The following is a 22,054-nucleotide window of genomic DNA, read 5'->3' as shown; positions in this document are numbered from 1 at the left end:
TGTCTAACTCTGTCAAATAAATAATAATTTAAAAAAAACTTTTTGTTAAAAAGGATTTTGTGATAATACATGCTCACCTGAGCTCCTAGTTCCTTGTGATAAAAATGGGGGAATCAATTATTTCAAAAGTTTTACAAAATAGAAATAGCTATGAAATATTAGCTGGTTTTATTTCCCATTGTTTTGGTTATCTATTCAATATTCTATTATCTATTAAATCCACAAATTTTGAACACCTGCCATTTTACTTTTCAGCAAAATGAATAAATATACTTTTAGCTTAAGTGTCTTTACCTACTTGCTTTTGGCAAAGAATATTTTGATTGAAGTGATTTTGTTTTTTTTTTTTCCTTTTCCTTATATATAACCTTCATGTCATAAATGAGTATTTTCAAGGCTTTGTGTATGAGTTCAGCATGGTCAAAATGCAGAAGAAATGAATCCACTGGCATGTATGTCTATAGAAACAAGTGTTCAGGTGATAGAAAACTAGAAGAAATGTATTTAGACCGATTCAGGGGGACTGAATTAAGAAAAACATGGTTACAATTAGAAGTCCTTTGTTAAAGGTACTTGAATTTGTATCTGTGGGGATTTTCTTTGATGGTGCAGTGTATTCTATAATGCCTTTTGCACTCAGGGAAAGAGGAGCTCCTTCCTATAAATAATGACTCTCCTTTTTCATCTCACTTGATTTAAAATGTGCAAAGGATTTGGCATCCTGTAGTTTTTCAATGTGTATAGAGAGAATGGACAAATGGCATTACAACTCAGATTCCAAAAACAAAAACTATACCACAGAACAAAGCAGATAAATGAAGAATCGTGTTTCAAAATATCATAAGAGTACAGAATAAGAAATGAAATATCTCTCGGGGATTTTTGAGGTTCTGTGTAACTAACTCAATGTAAATTATTACAACTAAATTAGGTTGTATGAATCAGAATGTGAAGAAGTTTTTACATGATGTTCTCCAAACATAATCTTAGTCGACTTGGAAAAAAATGTTGGCATAAATACTGTGCTTTGCTTTTGCCTAAGGTAAAGTTTGGAATGAAACCCAGGTCTTATAATGTACATAATTTATTACAGGATGATTAATTCAAATTGGAGTGAAAACACTATGGGAACTGGCATTGTAGTGCAGTGGGTTAAACTTCTGACGGCAATGCTGGCATCCACATGAGTCGTAGCAGCTCATTTCTGATCAACCTCTCTAATCATATGCTGGGGAAGCAATGGAACATGGGCCTGATACCATGGACTCCTTTGAGAAACCCTCATGGAGTTCCAGCCTGCTGGCTTTTGGCCTCGCCCAGCCCCAGGCTTTTGCAGCCAATTGGGAAATTTGGGAAATGAAGTAGAGAAGGGAAATTCTCAGCCTCCATTTCTCTCTGTAACTCTGCATTTTAAATAAAAAATAATCTTTAATAAAAAGATTGTGGCAATCACAAGGATAAATTAATTCAAATGATTCAAATGTATATTTTCATTCAAACAAGAACTTAGTATTTACAATTTTTTTAAAAAACAAATAACTTGAGTGGGAGCTAAGAAGCCTTTGAAAATGATAGTAGAGGAGATAAATTTCAAAAATTGACAAATAATAGTTTAACTTTGGGTCACAAAGCATCAGGGCTATAAAAGGAATTGAAAGGATGTAGAGTAACTAGAGTACTACAAAAACCAAATGAGCAATAACAGATGAAGCCCAGGCCCACCTACGTTGACTTTTCCTATCCAAGATTCCATCTGCAGTGGCCCATGACCATCCCTCCCATTACAGGAAACTGTTATTTTCCTTATAAATATTTTCCTTAAGAAATACATGGAAAGGACTGTTTAGCATAATCCTGTATATCAAATAACATTGAAATCTATAGTTTACACTAAAATACAACTAAGGATAATTGGTTTTCTTTTCTTGTTTCTCATTCTCTAGCTCCAAATTTATTTACATACAAAAGGGAAAAAAATCACAGCATAGGGGGAAATCACAAGAGTGTGATGATCCCTGGATTGCTTTTTTAGTGTTTTTTTATCTTATTTATTTTTATTTTTTAAAGTTTTATTTACTTAAATGGAAGAAAGAGTTAGGGGGTTGTGGAGGGAGATGTGAGAGAGAGAGCTCTGTCTCCTCTGATTTCCAAGGCATATTAGCAGGGAGTTGGATCAAAAGTAGAGCAGTTAGGATTTGGATCCATGCCCATATGGAATGCCAGCATTGCAGGCAGTGGCTTACCCGCTGTGCAACAATACCGGCCCTTAGGTTTTTCTTTATAGAAAAATATGCAGTACATTAGCCTTATCTGCAGTCACCCTACTATGCAAAGAACCGCAGTACTGCTAAATCCTCTCTGGCTATAACCTAGTAAGGATCAATCAACATTTTCCCATCTCTCCCTCTCATTTTCTGATAACCACAATTATAGGTTTAATTCTATGATGACATCTATTTTTTAGGCTCTACATACAAGTGAGATCATAAGTGATGCTTGTCTTTTTGTGCTTGCCTCATTTTGCTTAACATAATGACATCAAATTCCAACCAATTGTTGTAAATGACAATCTCATCCTTTAAAAAAAAAAGTTTTTTTTTTAATTTATTTGAGAGGCAGAGTTATAGAGAGAGGAAGAGATAGAGAGAGGGAGAGACAGAGAGGGAGATCTTCCATCTGCTGATTCACTCCCTAAATGACTGCAATGGCTGGATCTGGGCTGATCTGAAGCCAGGAACCAGAAGCTTCTTCCAGGTCTCCCATATGGGTACAGGGTCCCAAACACTTAAGCCATCTTCTACTGCTTTCCCAGGCTGTAAGCAGAGAGCTGGATAGGAAAAAGAGCAGCTGGAACACAAACTTGCACCCATAAGGGATGCCAGTGCTGCAGGCAGAGACAACTTACTTTGCCAGAGCGCAGATCTCCATCTATTCCTTTTTAAGACTGAGTAATATCCACTCTGTGTATTTATCACATTTTCTTTATCCATCCATCAGTGGATAGATACTTAATTTGTTTTCATTGTTTGATTATTGTGAATAGTATTGCATATAGAAATAAAGATGTCCATTAGACAAATGGATTATTTTTCCCTTGGTTATATAACCAGGCATAGGATTTCTGGATCATAGGGTAGTTCTATTTTTGTTTTTTTTTAGGAACCTCCATAATGTTTTCCACAGTGGCTGTACTAACTTACGTTCCCACCAACAGTGTGTTAGGGTTGCCTTTGTTCCACAGCCTAGCCAAAATTTATTAGCTTTTACCTTTTAGATAAATGACCATTTTTTACTAAACTGAGTTAACATTTCATTGTGTTTGGAATTACATTTCTCTACAGATTAGAGAGGTTGAGCACTTTTTTCATGTACCTACTGAGCATTTATATGTCTTCCTGTAGTAAGTTTCCATTTAGAATACTACCATTTTTAAATTTTTTTTTATTATTATTAGAGTTGTTTGAGTTTCTTATGTGGTCTAGATATTAACCCTTTAACTTAAATACCTCTTACAAATATCTTCTTCCAGGATTGATGTTGTTGCATGGTTGGTGGGCCACCACCTGCTATGTTGTCATCCTATATGGCCACCAGTTCACTAAGACTGAATAAACTACTCCATTTCCAGTCCAGCTTCCTGCTGGTGGCCTGGGAAGAACAGCAGAGGATAACCTAGCCCCTGCTATCCATGTGGGAGGCCTGCAGGAAGCTGCTGGTTCCTGGCTTCAACTTGGCCTAGCCCTGGCCATTGTAGCCATCTAGTGTATGGACCAGTAGATGAGGATCCCTGTCTGCCTTTCCCCTCTTTCTGTAACTCTCATTTTCAGATAAATAAAATAAATATTTTTTTAAAAAAACAAAAATGTCTTCTTCCACTCTGTAAGTTGCATCTTCACTGTATATATGTTCTGTATATAAGATCATGTCCTCTGCAAACAGTGACATTCTGACTTCCTTCTTTCCAAATGTAATGCCCTTTCTTTCTTTCTCTTCTCTAATTGTCAGAGCAATTAGAGAACTCTGGCAATTAAGGACTTCCAATACTATGTTGAATAAAAGAGAAGACAGTAGGAACCCTTGCCTCATTCCTGCTCTTAGAAACAAAGCTTTCAGGATTCCCTCATTCCATATGATGCCCACTGTGAGCTTCCAAACTATGCCTTTTATTATGTTGCAGCAAGTTCCTTCTGTATCTCATTTGTTCAGAGATTTTTATCTAAGGGACACTGAATTTCATGTATTGCTTTTTGTACATGCATTGAGAGCATATCGTTTTGTACTTCACTCAATTTATGCAGTGCATCAAAGTTATTGATTTGCATTTGTTGAACCATGCTAGCATCCCGGGGAGGAATCCTACTTTATCATGGTGAAAGATCTTTTTAACGTGCTGTAAAATTCAATTTGCTAGCATTTGTTAAAGAGCTTTGCATTACTCTTCATCAAGGATATTGGACTGTAACATTCATTTTTTGCTCTGTCTTTCTTTTTGGTATCAAGGCAACACAAACACCAAAGAGTTTGAAAGAACATCCTTGTTTTCTACTATCTGAAACAATTTAAGGAGGTGTGGTGTTAATTCTTTAAATGTTTGCTAGAATTCGGCAGCAAATACTTCTCACCCTGGCCTTTTCTTTGCCTGGAAATGTTTTATTGCTGATTCAATCATGTTGTTCATTTTTGATGGGTTTAGATATTTTATTTTTCATGACTTAGTCTTAGTAAGTTATATGTATGCATGATTTTTTTCATTTCTTCTAGGTTACTGAATTTGTTGCCATAGAGTATTTTGTAGTAATCACAATTCTATTTATGTGGTTTTTATTCATGTTTCAGTTTTCATCTCTGATTTCATATGTTATCAATGTTATTTAAATTTTTAAGAAACTATATTTTTTCTGCTTCCAATTTTGTAGTATTTTAAGTTTTTGCATCATTTACTTCTGCTCTGAGTTTTATTATTTCTTTCCTTCTACCAAATCTGGATTTGATATGTTCTTATCTTTCTATTTCCTTGATGTGTAATGATAAGTCCTTTGTTTGAGAGTTTTCATTTTTTAATGCACTCATTGAATACTATAAATAAATTTTCATATTATTATTGTTTTTGGTGTATCTCAAATGTTTTGATATGTTATGTTTCCATTTTCATTCATTTCAAGACTTTTTTTATTGGTTCCTTAATTTCTTCCTTGGTCTCTAGTTCAGAAATTGTATAATTTCCATGTACTCACGTAGTATCCAGAGTTTTTAATGTTATTGATTTCTAGTCTTATTGCATTATAGTCACAATATACACTCAGTACTATTTCTATTTTCTTAAATTTTTTGAGACTTGTTTTGTGACCTCCCATATGATCTATCCTACAAACTATCCCATTGAAAAGAATTTGTATTTTCTAATTGTTGAATGGAAAGTTCTTTATATAGCTGTTGGATCAGTTGATCTAGAGTAAGTTAACTCTGCTGTCATCTCACTGTTATTTTTGTCTAGACAACCTGGCCTTTGTAAAAGTGGGTTGTTAAAGTATGTTATCGCTATATTGGCATCTGTCTATTTCTTTAGGTCTATTAATATTTGCTTTATGTATTTTCTCCTACTAGGTTAAGCCCTTTATCATTATATAATGGCCTCCTACTGCTTTTTACTGTTTTTTTAAAATTCATTTAATCTGATAGAAGTATGGCTACTCTTTCTTTTCTTTGTATTTCATTTGCTTGAAATGTCTTTTCTTTCCATTCACTTGCAATATAAGTATGTCCTTATAAGTTAACTGAGCTTCTTGTAGACAACATATAGTCAGGTCCCATTCTTCCAATTCTATCAGTTACTATAAGTATTTTAATTCATAATTTAGTTTATTGACATCAAGGTACTATAGATAATGTTTTACTGTTCCCATTTTGATACTATCTTTGCATTTTTAGTTAGTTCATTTCTTTCTTTCTCCCTCTTACAATCTTCACTTGTGATTAAGTGATTTCCCCTAATGGTGTATTTTGATTCTTCACTTACAGTTTTTGGTAAGTCCATATAGGTTTTTGTTTTAGGTTATCATGAGTCTTACAGAAACTAATTTTGACTATAATAAGCTATATTTAAATAATAACAACTTAACACTGATTATAAAAACAGAAAAACAAATAAAAAATGAAGAAGCAAGAAATCCTAATAAAATAACCTGCATTTTTGTTCTATTCTTCCTGATATTTTAAATATTGGACTTTACTTTTTAAATTTTTCTGTATTGCATGTCTCTTAACATTTTAACATAGTAATTACAACTTTGTATCCATAATAAAACTATAATTGGTTTATCCACCATGATTACAGTATTACATCATGAACTAGTATAGTTACTCTTACCAGTGAATTTTCTATTTTATATTTTTTTCTAACCTGCCAATGTCTACTTTTTCAGTCTGAAGAATTCCCTTCATCATTTCTTGTAAGACAGACCTGGTAGTGATAATTTCTACTGGCTTGCCTTTACCTGGAGATGTCTTTCTTTCTCCTTTATATATTAGGGATAATTTTGCTAGGTACAGTATCCTTGGGTAATAAATTTTTTCTTCAATACTGTAAAATTTTCACTACACACCCTACCTACTTGTAAGTTTCCTAACAACAACAAAAAAGTCTATGTTCAATTGAATTGAGACCCCTTCATGTGTTATTTGCTTCTTTTCTCTTGTAGTTTTCAGAATTCTTCCTATTTTTCAACATAGGAGAGCTTGATTATAAAATGCCCTCAGGTAGACTTTTTGGGCTAAATCTGACTGATGACCTTTGACCTTCTGGTACCTATGCAAGTTTAGCTTTCTCTAGATTTGGGAAGTTTTCTGTCATTATCCCTTTGAATATGCTTTCTAACAATTTGGCATTACCAAACCCCTATCAAAGTCCAGTAATTCAGTTATTTTCTCTTTTCATGATATTCCAGTTTCCATAAGCTTCCTTCATTCCTTGTAATTCTTTTTTTCCAACTGTCTTTTCAAATAGATTATTTTTGAGCTCACTGATTCTTCTGTTTAATATAGTCTACTGAAGATTTTTATCACATTTTTATTTCATTTAGTGTAGGTTTCAGTTGAAGAATTTCAATTTGATTTTGTTTAATTATTCCCATGTCTCTATTAAAATTCTATTAGATTACTGAATTTTTCCATGCTCCATTAGAATTAACTAAGTTTCCTTAAAACAGCTATTTTGACACCTTTTTCCCTTGAGCATTTGAAAATTTCAATTCTTAGATGGTTGATAACTGGCACCTTATTTTGTTCTTCCAGAGTTCCCTGGATGCTCTTGATGCTTGGTGGTTTATGATGCCATCTGTGCACTGAAGAATCAATTTTAGTTATCAGGTTTCAGTTGTAATTGTCTTGCTATAAATTCTATTCAATCTGTTATTTTCTCTGAGCTTACGGTTACTTCTGTTATTTCAAAAATGGGTAGTATGCTAATTTTAGGTTTCTCCAGGTCCACTATAAATATGTTTTTCCTGATTCAATCCTACTATACATTCCAAATCTCAAATGTGTTCCAAATCTTCAATTGATGTGAAAAAAAAAATAACTGGGGCACAACTGTTATAATCCTAGATTATATTTGGAGCTCACAGACACCAGCACAACCTGAACAGATCCCAGGTTCATCCTGATGTGGTCTGTGTGCTGCTGGGGTTGATTTACTTCCTAATTATGCACCTATCAGCCACTGATGATGATGGCTGAGGTGTCAGACTGCTCAGCTGGGACCACAGATTTCTGGTTAGCATGAAAGCAAGTCCAGGGATTTTGTCTGTAGGCACTGCCCTTGGGAAAGGTACCATTTGGATCTGCTCGGGGATGGATTTTATTAGACTGACACTGATTCCCAAAACAGTCCTGTGATTCCTTGCTGTCTGCCCAGAGTTGAAGGAGTGGTGATAAAGTCAGGCCTTCAACTGGATCTCATAATCATCAGACTCTATGAAATCTTTGGAATGTATGCCAGCCCACAAAAGGCTAATGGTGATTCACATGAAACCAAATCTGTCTCATTGGGACTCAAGTCTCCACCTGGTATTGAGCCAAGTTCTGAGACTGTGCAGAAGCACTTGTCCAGGGGTGAAAATCATCAGGATAGGCTCTGCATTGGGCTTTACCAGTCTAGGACTATGTCCCAAGGGAGTTCTGGGGCTCCTTGCTGTCTGCAGAAGGCTAGCAGAGGGTGAGAAAGGCTGCCCACTAGTTGACCAAATTCATTGTTCCCGACAATGACTTTGGAAAAGCCCCAAGAGGCTAGTAGTGACACATGTCATGAGTTTGAATCACAAGAGTGGAGATCTCTGCATGACACTAGCAATTCTAGAGTTATAGCCAGTGGTCACTAACTGGGGATAGAATACTTTGGGCTTTATTACATGTTGGGTCCTCATGCAATAGGCCCAGCTTTGAGTTCACACACATGATTCTGAGCTTTCTTTTCTATCCTTATGAATGGCTGGAATTTTGCCGTTTGCTGATGACTGGGGTACAAGTGGCAGAGGCCACCTGGATGTGTACACTCCTATTCTTCAAGCCACATATAGGGAGTTAGGGGCAAGGGCTAGGTGTTTCAGTCTGACTGAATTCCTTCATAATGAGATCTGGTTCACTCTCTCTCTCCCAAGTGAGGAGTTATCTCTCCATGCCATGCTCCTTGGAGCTGGGAGAAAGAAGAGGCAGGCAATTCTTTCCTTCCTGCTTCGTTCAATGTGATTTTTCTTATAACAAGACAAGGCACTGTGGTCTCTCAACTGGCCTCTGTAGCTCTTGTGCAGGTAGTTTGGTGTGTGCAGAGGTGCTCAAGTTGGTATCCCTATGGAGAGGGTCAGAGCATTTTACTCAGTCACAATCTTGGTCCTTGCATTTGGGATTGCTTTTTATTTTAAATATATGCCCATAAGGATACAATATTCAAATAGTATAACATTGTACTCTTTGAAACTGAAGAAAGAATGTTCTTTTTCCCTCTGCTAAAATATATGTGTTGATACTGATAAAACATTGTATTAAATATGGACACTTTAAGGGAAAATTCATCACAGTGACAACAAATGCTACAAATCAACTGTCTTGCAAATGTACTCAACAAAAGGTAACTTATTAGAGAAAATGTAACTATTTTTGCCACCTGCTAAGCCTTCAGCTCAAGTTGTTTATACATGACAGTTATTAGAAAATCATCCCATTTTGGATATAGTGAGGAAATTTGTACTTCTGTTGCCATTTTTCTAAATTAAATGAATAATTCCAACTTCAGAGTTTAATATAACTGTGACAATCTGCATTCCTTTAACAAAATATTATTGTGTCTTACAAAGAAATGCATTTCTATTTTAAATATTTATATTTCCTATTATAAAACCTTTTGTGTATGATTTACTAAACCAAATAATATAAGATTTTTAATAATTTTAAATATAATTAATGTGTGAAAAATGCATATATTTTTCCAGATACAAACTTAATTAAAATTTAAAAATCACAAATAGAAGTGATAGAGGAAAATGTTCCATGCAAAAAGTATAACAATATGTATTTCTATGCTAGAATTTTTATTGCATGTTTTCACTGTTTTATTTTTTTTTTCATTTTTTTTTTTTTATTTGACAGGTAGAGTTATAGACAGTGAGAGAGAGAGACAGAGAGAAAGGTCTTCCTTCCATTGGTTCATCCCCCAAATGACCACTACGGCCGGAACTGCGCTGATTTGAAACCAGGAGCCAGGTGCTTCTTCTTGGTCTCCCATGCAGGTGCAGGTGCCCAAGCACTTGGGCCATCCTCCACTGCCCACCCGGGCCACAGCAGAGAGCTGGACTGGAAGAGGAGCAGCCAGACTGGAACCCGGCACCCATATGGGACGCAGGAGCCACAGGCGGAGAATTAACCAAATGAGCCAAGACGCCGGCCCCTTTCACTGTTTTTAGAGTAGAATTTCATTGCAATTAGCCAACAATATAATATGAGAGTACTTTTAAAAGTTCATGGAAAATAGCATTAGAAGGTAAGTTTATTTTTGGAAAAATTGTTGAAACTCATGCACACAAGGATGCTTCAAAATTTCATGGACAGCTTATGTAGAACAAAACTGAGGCAATAAATATGTATTTACAAAAAACTTTATACCAAAATCAAAGTTCCCAGTAATTCCATTTTCTGTAATTTGTTGAAGTTGTATTTTACTTTTAAAATTACATTATTTTCTCTGGATAAGGAATAACCTTACCAGAACTGTGAAAAGAAATTTTAACAATGATTTGCCTTGGAGATAAAAATAACTAAGAAATAATTTTTCAGAAGATGATCACTTTATAATCAATTATTTTAATTGATAATACAAAATGTGGCATACCCAGACTAAAAAGAAAGTTTGGGCATTTGATACAAAATAAAGAAGAAATGCTTGTAAAGTTACTTCAAAAATAAGTCAGCAATACTTGGTTGAATGCAGATAGCAATAGAATATTTGAGGAACATAACAAATGAAAATCATCAGAAGTTGAAATGTCATTTGCATTGAATTAAGGGACAAGGAAGATGAAAGGAAACCCAGCTATGATATTTTATTCCACCTTTTTTATATTTATTGACGTTAAATAGCATTTGAAATAAAAATAAAAAGATTCTGACACATCATGAATTTTGTGTCTTTGTTGATTATGAGACTCTCCTGAAACAAGCTTCACAGAATATAAAATGAAACACAAACAATTTATGTGAACATTTTGCATTTCTCTGTTGACTCAACAATATTTTATTAAACGGAACTATTATCTTCTGCTGCCCTTTCCCTGGCCCTCAAGTTAAACTTAATTTGTTTTAGACTTTGAAATGAAAGGAATGCAAATAAAAAGATGTTGGAACATGAGGCTGAGTATAGTGCATCCCTGTTTGGTTTCAGTCCCTTCTCTATAAACCTCTACTAAATATCCCAGCCTAGAGCTTTGTCACTCCTCTGAACTCCGAAGGCACCTGACAATTTATGCATTATTCATTCAGTAATTTAGTACTTATCATGTGATGTGTTAATAACAAAATCATGTAAATTCATACAATTATTTTACTATGAACTCAGCTGTGCCTTGTCCACAGACCAGGGAGGGTAGATAGGGCAGGTATTATTTTCTGTACTGTGAATTAGAGAAAATGGAAATATATATGCTTGCTCAAAGTCAATTGGTTTTATAAGAAGCAGGCATGTTTAAAATCTATATTTATTTTCCTGAATGTGAAACAAAATGTACTATTTAATTCCAGATGCATGTTGAATTTCAGAAGTTTCAAAATGAAATTGTTTAAATCCACAATCTGCTTACTAAGTTAACTTGTTTTGATTAATTACAACAATAGATCTCAAACTAGATTTTTGGCATTCTTCAAGTGCTGAAGGTCTTAGTTATCTATGGTTTAGAAGACAAGTTTTGTAGTTAGCTTCAATTTCTGTCGTGTAAATATGATTCTCTCTAGGCTCTTGTCTTATTAGGAAGCTTGATTGAGAGGCCAAATATAGGTGCAGGAATCCAGTTACGAGCTTTGTTTTTTGAGGGACTGAAAATGCAGTTATGGAGCTGTTCATCAGAAGGAGGGCTCTCTGGATATCATAATAAACACAGCATAGATTTTCTGTATGCAGTTATTTAATGCCTATGTGTATCACAGACTTTGTGGTCCTGCAGTAATATTTTTATAAAACCTAGATTTCAGTAGTATGGCTTGTGTAACTGTTGTACAGACAAAAATGATCCTGATAGCTGAACACAATTCTCTGTTGGAAAGTTAGTTCTTAATGATTAAATCATTAGCGTAAAAGGAGATATTAGATTATATTTCAATAAATGGAGCTTCCTGCTAAGATAGCCTGAGGCATCCATATCTATTACAGGATTCTACTTGAAAAAATATGTGAATGCTCATATCCTTGAGAATGATCGTTACTTCTGTAAAGCAGAGTGCATTGGAGAAATATTCTTAGAAATCTGACATATTGAATGGGAACATTTCACATGAGAATGAAGACTAGTAAATTCACAGAAATTTGCATTCCTATGTGCTTAAAGAACTGGGAGAACTAAAGTAATGCAGTGCGTAAGCATTTCTATGATAATGGAATGTGCTGTAACTGTACTGTTCAATAGGAGCCACTAGTCACATATAATAATTGCTCATTTGAACTATTTCTAGTGTAATTCAGTAACTGAACTTTTAACTTTATCTAATTCTCTTATTCCAAAGTTAAATATTAAGAGCTACAGTTAGTTATTGCCTACCCTCCTAGACCTATTGGAATGCTCATATCAACAAAATTAGTGTCAATTTATCATATCTATCTTACAAAGCTGTTGTGATAATAGCGCAATATAATACATGACATATTGTCAATACTTTGGGAATATTTAGGAAAATTATCTAGGGTTAATTTCTCAGTATGCCATGGATTACAGAAATACCAACCTAAAATATTATCTTGACAGACTATGTCAATTTTTAGTTAAGATGAATTATTATCAATTGATCTCTGATGGTTTTTGATTCTGTATTTTGACATTTTACATGATGAATACAATTTACCTCTTTATTTTCTATCTGAAAATAAGTGGGGTTTTTTTGCAATTATGTGCACTTTAGTATTTTGCTCTTTGAAACCAATAATTTATCTCAGTTCAAACTAATGTGATTCAGTATGTTTTTTTCTTTTAAGTTGAATTTATTTATTTGAAAGTTAGAGAGAGAAGTAAGAGACAGAGACAGAATGAGAGATCCTCCATTTGCTGGCTCATTCCAGCAATAATGACTGGAGCTGGGCCAGTCAGAAGACAGGATCCAGGAGCTTCTTTGATGTTTCCCGCATAGGAGCAGGGGTCCAAGTCCTTGACCACCATTTTCCCAGGCACATTAGCGGGGAGCTGGATCAGAAGTGGCGTAGCAGGGACTGGAACTGGCGCCCATGTGGGATGCTGGTGCTGCAGGCAGCTGCTTAATCCACAATACCATCTCCATGTTTTTTTTTTTTTTTAATATGTTTAAATCTTTTTTCTGTTTTTTTTTTCTTTCTTTTACAATTGATTTGCCTTTAATGCTGCGTTTTTTATTATTGCTATAATATAGGAATCTTTGGAAAATAGCCAGGATTAAACAGTAAAGCAGAAGAAATTACTCATAACACAGCAAAATACCATAAAAAGTATAGCAAAAACAGAAAGAGAGAAAATCTGATATTCAATATGTCTAACAGAAGCCTTAAACACTAGCTGAGAAAAATTAAATTACTAAAGGGCACACTCCAAATTTCCCAGAAGTAAAAATGGAAAAATGTCTTGTTAGATTCCTCCATATGTTGTTCAGAATGAATATGAAAGAATAACACTTAATCAAATCCTTTTAAGATTCCAGAATTTCCAGGATAATGAGTTGTATTTCATAAAATAAAATGAAAGAGAAAGGTAAGAGGGAAAGGAGGGAGGGAGGGAGGGGGAGAGGGAGGGAGGGAAGAGGAGAGGGCAGGAAAGGGCAAGCCAGTGAATGAAGAAAGTTGTTCACCAAGAAACTATTAGGAAAATGACCAAGCTAACTCCCAGAGCAAATTATAATAATAATATATATATAATATAATATATATAATATATAATATTATATATAATATATAATTATATATTATTATTATTATTTAGACAGGCAGAGTTAGACAGTGAGAGAGAGAAACAGAGAGAGGTCTTCCTTTTTCCGTTGGTTCACTCCCCAATGGCCACCGCAGCTGGCGCACTGCAGCCAGTGCGCTGTGCCCATCTGAAGCCAGGAGCCAGGTACTTCCTCTGGCCTCCCAGGCGGGCGCAGTGCCCAAGGACTTGGGCCATCCTCCACTGCACTGCCAGGGCACAGCAGAGCGCTGGACTGGAAGAGGAGCAACCAGAACAGAATCCGGCACCCACACCAGGACTAGAAACTGGGGTGCCAGCACCACAGGCGGAGGATCAGCCTAGTGAGCCACGGCGCTGGCCTCCCACAGCAAATTATTACACTGAGGAGGTGGTGATGAGACTCCCAGATATTTAACCAAGTCAGAATTGTGGATAACATGGAACCCCATCTTTTTTGATTCATGTCCAAAATAGGGAACCATCCTGTGGAAGTGAGCATTATCTAGTGGGAACTGCATTAATTTCAGGTAGATGCAGAATGGAGTTAAACTGTAAGCCCTCCAGCTTGTGTCTATAATTAGAGAATTTGTCAATGTAGAAAAATGCTGGGGCAGGCACTGTGGCTCAGAGGGTTAAAGCCCTGACCTGAAGTCCAGGCATCCCAAATGGGCACCGGTTCTAGTCCCAAATGCTCCTCTTCTGATCCAGCTCTCTGCTGTGGCCTGGAAAAGCAGTAGATGATGGCCGAAGTCCTTGGGACCCTGCACCCATGTGGGAGACCCGGAGGATACTCCTGGCTCCTGGCTTGGATTGGTGCAGCTCTGGCCATTGCAGCCATCTGGGGAGTGAACCAGCAGATGGAAGACTTCTCTCTCTGTCTCTACTTCTCTCTTAAAAAAAAAAAAAAATGAACGAAAAATGTCCCACACATTTATTGTCACATTGAGATATTCTGCCAATATAGTGAAGAAAAACAAGTTTGTTTTCCCTTTTTAGTAATAGGAATCAAAATAGTAGTAAAAAATGTTGGCATAAAGAAATGATTGGCATTATAAGGGGAATAATGTGGTCTCTGGTGATAATGGTTTGCTATTCACTTGACACAGAAGAACCCACAAAATCATGCAAATAAAGAGGTTGAAATAATCATGTTCATTTTAAAAATACCTGAGAAACTGCCCAGGCCATCAACGTTATGCATCTCTGAAAAGCCACCAAGCATGTTAGAAATGACATACTAATGAAGCATTGTGCCATTCTGTCAGTACAATGGTGGAGGTGGTAGGTGTGCCCAGGTCAAACAGTGAGGCTGGACACAGGGTTGTCAGTCCTAAAATAGTGCTTTCACTTATGCAGGATTCAAAATGCAGATTAATGTAGAACCAAGTGATGTGCCTGTAGATTCTCTGGTCATTGAATATATCCTGGTGAACAAAGCACCCAAAATGCACAGCCTTACCTACAGAGCTCAGGATTGGAATAACCTGTGCATGTACTACTCATGAAACATTGAGAAGATTCTCACTGAAAAGGAACAAATTGTTCCCAAGCCAGAACTGGAGATGACATTAAAGAAAAAGAAGAAGACGAAACTGAAAACACAAAAACGTATGGCTTGGGGATAAATTCAGCATGAAATAAATGCAAATTAAAAGAAAAAAAGGAGGGCAGAGATTTCCTTATTATCCTGGGTGACAGGTGCATGAGTATCTAAGAATGTAAAAATTGACCAGGAGGTGAGTTTAAGATCTGTGCATATTCTTCATGTAGATGATACCTCAATAATAAAAGATTATCCCTATAGATAATCCATCATTAATAATAAGAAACTAGAGATCAGTTTTACTTCACAATCAGTATTAGAAAAATTTAAAGACATAATTTTGACTTTAGCATTGCTGTGTGAATATCATTGATAAGGCAGTCTTTTATTTTCACGTATTTTATATATTTTTATATTTTCTGCTTAATGCATAGTGCAACATGAATTATTCTTAAATTATAATTTTAAAATTACTACTGGCAGGTATTTGGCCTATTGTTTAAGACACTGGTTGGGATGTCCTCATCCCATTTCAGCGAACCTGAGTTCCAGACCAAGCTCCAATTTCAACTTCAGCTTCCTGCTAATGCAATCCTTGGAGGCTGCAGTGTTGTCTCAACTAGTTGGTTCCCTGTCAACCATGTAGGATTTAGGTCCCCTTATCCTGACTTTGCTGTGTCGATTTCTCTTTCATCTCTCTCTCTCTCTCTCCCTCCCTCTCTCTCTCTCTCTATCTCTCTCTCTCTCTCTCTCATTCTCCCTCTTTATTTCTATCTGCTATTTAAATAAATGCATAATTAATTAATAATAATCAAGCAATAGAAGGAATCAGTTGTCATTAGAAGGAAATAATAAATAAATGTAAATTATTCTAGCAAAAATACTAAGACAGAGAATAAATAGCTATACTTTACAAGAGTCTAGCAAAATGTTTTTTAAAAATGAAAAGTAAGTAACTTAAATGTAAATTTAAGAGTTACTCAATAATAAATCCAAGTATAATAGGTATCATAAATAAATTCAAGAGCAAGATCTTTGAAGATAATTTTTAAAAGAAAATATTTTGAAATTTTAACAGAAATAAAGATAGTAAAAATCCAAAAATAAATACAAAAACTTCTACAAGTTAATGGAAAACATTAAAAATGTATTCATATTCCATGTGAAATTTTAATACACTATGTTGTGTACTTAAAAAAAAAATTTTTTTTGGCTCCTGCACTCGCATGGCAGGAGGCACCTGGCTTCGGATCTGTGCAGTGCCGGCTGTGGCAGCCATTTGGGGAGTGAACCAGCGGAGGGAAGACCTTTCTCTCTGTCTCTCTGTCTCACTGTCTATATCTCTACCTGTAAAATTAAAAAAAAAAAAAAAACATTTTTTTCAAGAATTAAAACCTTGTGGCTGACGCTGTGGTATAGTGGGCTAAGTCTCTACCTGTGGTACCAGCATTCCATACCATCAACAGTTTTAGTCCATGCTGCTCCTCTTTCAATCCAGCTCTCTGTTATGGCCTGTGAAAGCAGTGGAAGATGGCCCAAGTGCTTGGGCCTCTGCACTCACGTCGGAGACCTGGAAGAAGCTCCTGGCTCCTTGTTGCATTGGCCCAGCTCTGGCCATTGAGGCTATTTGAGGAGTGAACCAGCTGACCTTTCTCTCTGTCTTTCTCTCTTTCTTGCTGTCTGTAACTCCACTTCTCAAATAAATAAATAAATTCTTTTAAAAAAGAATTAAAACCTTAATTAGGCTTAAAACGGAAGTAATTAGATAATTTATCACTGACTATCATTATACATGGATAATTTTATAGAAATTATATCAAAGTTTTCAATCATATTGTTACTATTTAAATTATTCTACTACATTAAAGAATTGTAATACTCTCAAATTAATTATAGGAAATGATAATAACCCTGCTTCCAAGATCCATAGAAAAAGTATAAATAAAAATCTTATCTTAAGTTATAGTTATTCATGAATGTACATGCCTAGACTCTAAATGAAATACTAGTTAATCAAATTCAGCCATAATTCAACATATAAGTGTATCTTGAATAAACAGAGTTTAACCCAGAAGTGAAAAATTAAGTCAATATTGGGATACTAATAATGGTATAATGTAATGTTTCAAAAACTACAAAAACCAAATTATCAGCTTCATAGATGATGCAAAAGATATGGCATAATTCACCACCAATTCCCAATTTAATAAAAGATATCTAAGCAACCTAGAAATAAAATGGCACTTTCTTAATTTGAACAAAAGCATCTATTAAAAACTAGCATGCATCATCCTTAGCAGGGAGACCCTAGACAGCTCTATTAAAGTATCCTAATTGCTGGCTTCACTAGAGGTTTATTAAAGAACATTCTATCTAGTGTGTAACCATTAAAGTCTTGTCCCATGAATTAGTTATCAGTAGCTTCTTGCCATTCACATTTAAATCACTTTTGCACTTTGTTGACTAACGGGGTGACATTACAGTGAATTTTACACATATCCTTGCAATCTGCTTGGATTAATAGAAATGAAAAATAGTGCAAAAGGCCTTGAGTTGACTCCCAACCCTCCCCCTCCAAAAAAATACCACAATTCTTAATTCAGCTGTAAATCTTGTTTGTCCTTTTTGACTTGCTATGCTTTATATTAGACTGGAATTCTATTCAAATAAACACTCTCTTCTGTTTCCTACTGAACCTCAATAATATTTCCTTACAAGTCAATTTCTTTTACATTATTTTGGATATGAATCATAAAATTAAATAACAATATAACATTTCTTATAGTTTGTGCGGAATTATTTTTTTCTTTTAATTTTCTTTCTTCTATATAATATATTCATCTACAAACATTTACTGAGCTTGTACTGTAGGTCAGACTTTGGGCTAGTTGCTTTTGATGCAAAAATTAAGAAAAGCCAAAGTATCACATTTTAATGTTAGAAGAATTCAATTAAATAGATACATTGGGATCAATACTATGTAACATATATGAATACAAGCTATGTCAGCACATGGGATATTTTAATATATCCTCTCTATAAAATAATTGGTAAACTACTGAGTATAATTATTTTAGTTCAGCAGATATCAATGAGTTTGAGACTCTTCCTTTCTTTTCAAAGATTTATTCTATTTATTTCAAAAACAAAGTTACAAGAGAGAGGAAGAGACAGAGAGACATCTTCCATCTGCTGGGTTACTCTGCAAATGGCCACAAAGGCTGGGGCTGGGACAGGCATAAGCAAGGGGCCAGGGACTTCTGAAATTGCCACGTAGGTGCAGGGGCCCAAGCACTTAGGCCATCTGCACTGCTTTCACAGGCACTTGAGCAGAGAGCTCAATCAGAGTGGAGCAGCTGGGACTCAAACCAGCTCCCATATGGGATGCTGGCCCCACAGGTGGCAGCTTTTCCTGCTGCGTTACAATGCCAGCCTCTGAGACACTTATTTCATAACAGGCATCTAATATTCCACCAGATGTTTAATGGGTCCCTTGAAATTAACCTAAAGATGTCAAAAAACCTTGCTGTACTCCTCCCTCATTTGACCCATCTCACTGAATGGCTTTAAACCTGCAGTCTTTTTTGATTCCATTTATTCACCAGATGTAATCAGATCAGTATCCAATTTGTTTTCCTCCTCTTAAGCTGGCACTTAGTCCATTCGACAATCAGTTACATCCTCAACATCTCATGAGTTTGAAAATGAAGTAGATGAAGAAAAGAGAGAAGGCGGGGAGGAGGAAAAAAAGAAGGTGCCAGGGGTGGGGAAAGGAATGTATATGATGATAAGAGGCAGCCATGGGCACCAGGCAGCTGAAGATGATGAGGTGATGAGGTTGACACCAAGAAAGAGAATGATGGAGATGACCTAGAAAATGGAAGAGCTAAATGTAAAAAAATAAATAAATAAAAAATCAGAAGGCCAGAATGACCTGTTCAGCCCCCATTTGCTGTCTAAGAATCTACAGTGGTCACCTTGGTGTGGCGGGCAACACCAGTTGCTGTCCACTCCTGCTCTCCACCACCTGATGAAATTCCAGGTGAATTCCCAATAGGGGTGGAAAAAGAATCCCTGATCTTTTTGTTAAAGGTATTTTAAAAGGGATTTTTTAATTTCCAGCTTATATTTTTCTATATATTTTTATATATAAGCCATTTTTTTTTTTGACAGGCAGAGTGGACAGTAGAGAGAGACAGAGAGAAAGGTCTTCCTTTTTGCCGTTGGTTCACCCTCCAATGGCCGCTGTGGCCGGCGCACCGTGCTGATCCAAAGCCAGGAGCCAGGTGCTGCTCCTGGTCTCCCATGCGGGTGCAGGATCCAAGCACTTGGGTCATCCTCCACTGCCTTCCCGGGCCACAGCAGAGAGTTGGCCTGGAAGAGGGGCAACCGGGACAGAATCCGGCACCCTAACTGGGGCTAGAACCCGGTGTGCCGGCGCCACAAGGTGGAGGATTAGCCTGTTAAGCCATGGCCTGCTTTTAGTATTAATTTAGTACCGCATGCAGTGTTAATAAAGAACGTCTTTACTATTTTAACACTACTGAATAATAGGGGACAATCTAAATGTCTAAATAGATAAGTGAGGGGTGTCATTGTACTACCAATTCTGGACAATTACTTGCCAAGTAACTATTAAGTCAGGGTCATGTGAAGGAAAATGAATATGGTATAATTTAAAAGACAATTTCAATATAAAATGCATCACACTTATGAAAGGATATATAGACTATTTAAATCTATTGCTTTAATTACCATAAAAGTCAGCATTTATTACTCAACTTAAGATATAAATCATTATAAACTTTGAAGTCTTTTTATGCCCACATCATATCATATTCTTTCCCAGAAAATATATGCTTTCCATAATCTTAATATCTCTTTTTAAATACTTTAATATTTCTCATTTGTCTGAGCAAAATCTGTGTATTTTGACCATATGTATCTTCAGCAATGTGTGATTTCTTTTGATTTTTACTTCTTACCTGATTGTTGTATTTTTATATGACATGATAGTTTTCTGTAACTCACTTTTCCTCAATAATGTATATTTTAGTTGTTGCATGTTGACACTTGTAGTTATGCCACATTTATTTTAGGGTTATAGCTTATTGTCAAGAAGTTTTGACATCAACTTCTTTATGTTGACCATTATTACTGAATTCTGATTACTTGCTTAATAGTTTTTTCTATAGTTCATGATAATGATAATACATACAATTTATTTTAGTGTTGCTAATTATTGTAGGGTTGTATAATAATTGTAGTGCGATTGTTGAAATAAATTTATTTTGTTGATTCCAGGTTTTGCTATTAGAAACACTGCTTCTATAAACATATGCATGTCCTTTTTGTGTATAAGGTAACAGTTTTCTTTGGTTGTGTATTCAAACGCAAATTGCTAACTTGTAGGAAATGCATCACTTTAACTTTATGTAATGATGCCAACATTTTTCTAAAGTGCTTTGTCAAATTGTACACTCATGTGGCTGGTGCTATGGCTTAGCGGGTAAAGTCACCACCTGCAGTACTTGCATCCCATATGAGTGTGGGTTCGAGTCCTAGCTGCTCCACTTCCTATCTAGCTCCCTGCTATGTCCTGGAAAAGCAGTAGAGGAAATTAAACAAAGTTAAGAAAATTTTATGTAACCACCACCCAGCTAAAAACCAAAACACTGAATACCAATCTAAAAATTCCTCTATGTACTCCATCTTTTTCTCCATTTTAACTACCTCAAAAATCATCCATAACCTGACTTTTATAATAATTTATGTCTTTGAATTTCTTTAAAGTGATATTTTCCACTCTACTTGCCAAGATACCATGGCTCAGTCTTACCTGTTGAAATCCATTGTGTTTAAGTGTCCTTGCCATTCAGGCTCTCTCTCCTTACCTAAATTCTCCTAAGAACATATCTGTTGAAAACCAGAGGCAATTAAACTAGCATATTTTGCACGGTGGATTTTGTTGAATTATAGGCATATAATGAGGTTTGACATAATCCCTGGCCTTTGTTTTTCCTGAAAAATGGCAGTGGAATGCAAAGGCATTATCAGATTAATGTTAAGTTCCTTCAAAGACACCATAGATTTTCTTTATTCGGAGGCTTATAATGTCTGCTTCTCTTTTTGTGTGTGTTGTTAAATCTACTAATGCTCTATGTAGCCTTGCAAATTTTAGAGAATATAAAATTATATGATTCTAACTACATAATATATTTTTCACATCTTAATTGGAATACTTTTATAAATAGCTGCTTTCATTCACTTATTCGTTTATTTACATGATAAAAAGAATAATATGTCTCCTTTCTCTATATTACTTTTCAAAGAATCAAATTTGTATCTTATCATTTCAGAGGTAAAATATTATTTTAATATAATTACCAAGACAAGGATATAAATGCATTTGATATTTCCCAACCTCGATATTATTATTCTTCTGAAGCTCAATATCTGAAAGTTGTTTTCTGAGTCCTTTTGACATGATTTTAGTGGTCCTTGATAATGTCTTGCTATCTGATGCTCATAGCTCATCCTGTATATTTCTTGCTCCACACCTAACATCAACCATTTCTCAAAGTAACCTTTGAAATTCTGTAGCAGAGAATAGTGCAGACAGGGAAATCTTTGCATTTGGGCTACTTCTGAGAACAATTGTTTGTCTCTTATCTCTACATATCTGTCTCTCTTTTGTGATTTCAAAGTTATGGAGTCTTATGCTAGATTAGTTAATTTGAGGTAGTCAATGTTTATCTCACCCTTATATACACATATCATGCATTCACTTATATCTGCAATTAAAATAAATATTAAAATAATTTATGAATTCTGACTAATTTTTTGAATA

The sequence above is a fragment of the Lepus europaeus genome, chromosome 2 (assembly GCF_033115175.1).
Source record: "Lepus europaeus isolate LE1 chromosome 2, mLepTim1.pri, whole genome shotgun sequence".
NCBI classification, from domain to species: domain Eukaryota; kingdom Metazoa; phylum Chordata; class Mammalia; order Lagomorpha; family Leporidae; genus Lepus; species Lepus europaeus.
The sequence above is the reverse complement of the archived record's forward strand: the minus strand, read 5'-3'. Positions refer to the sequence as shown.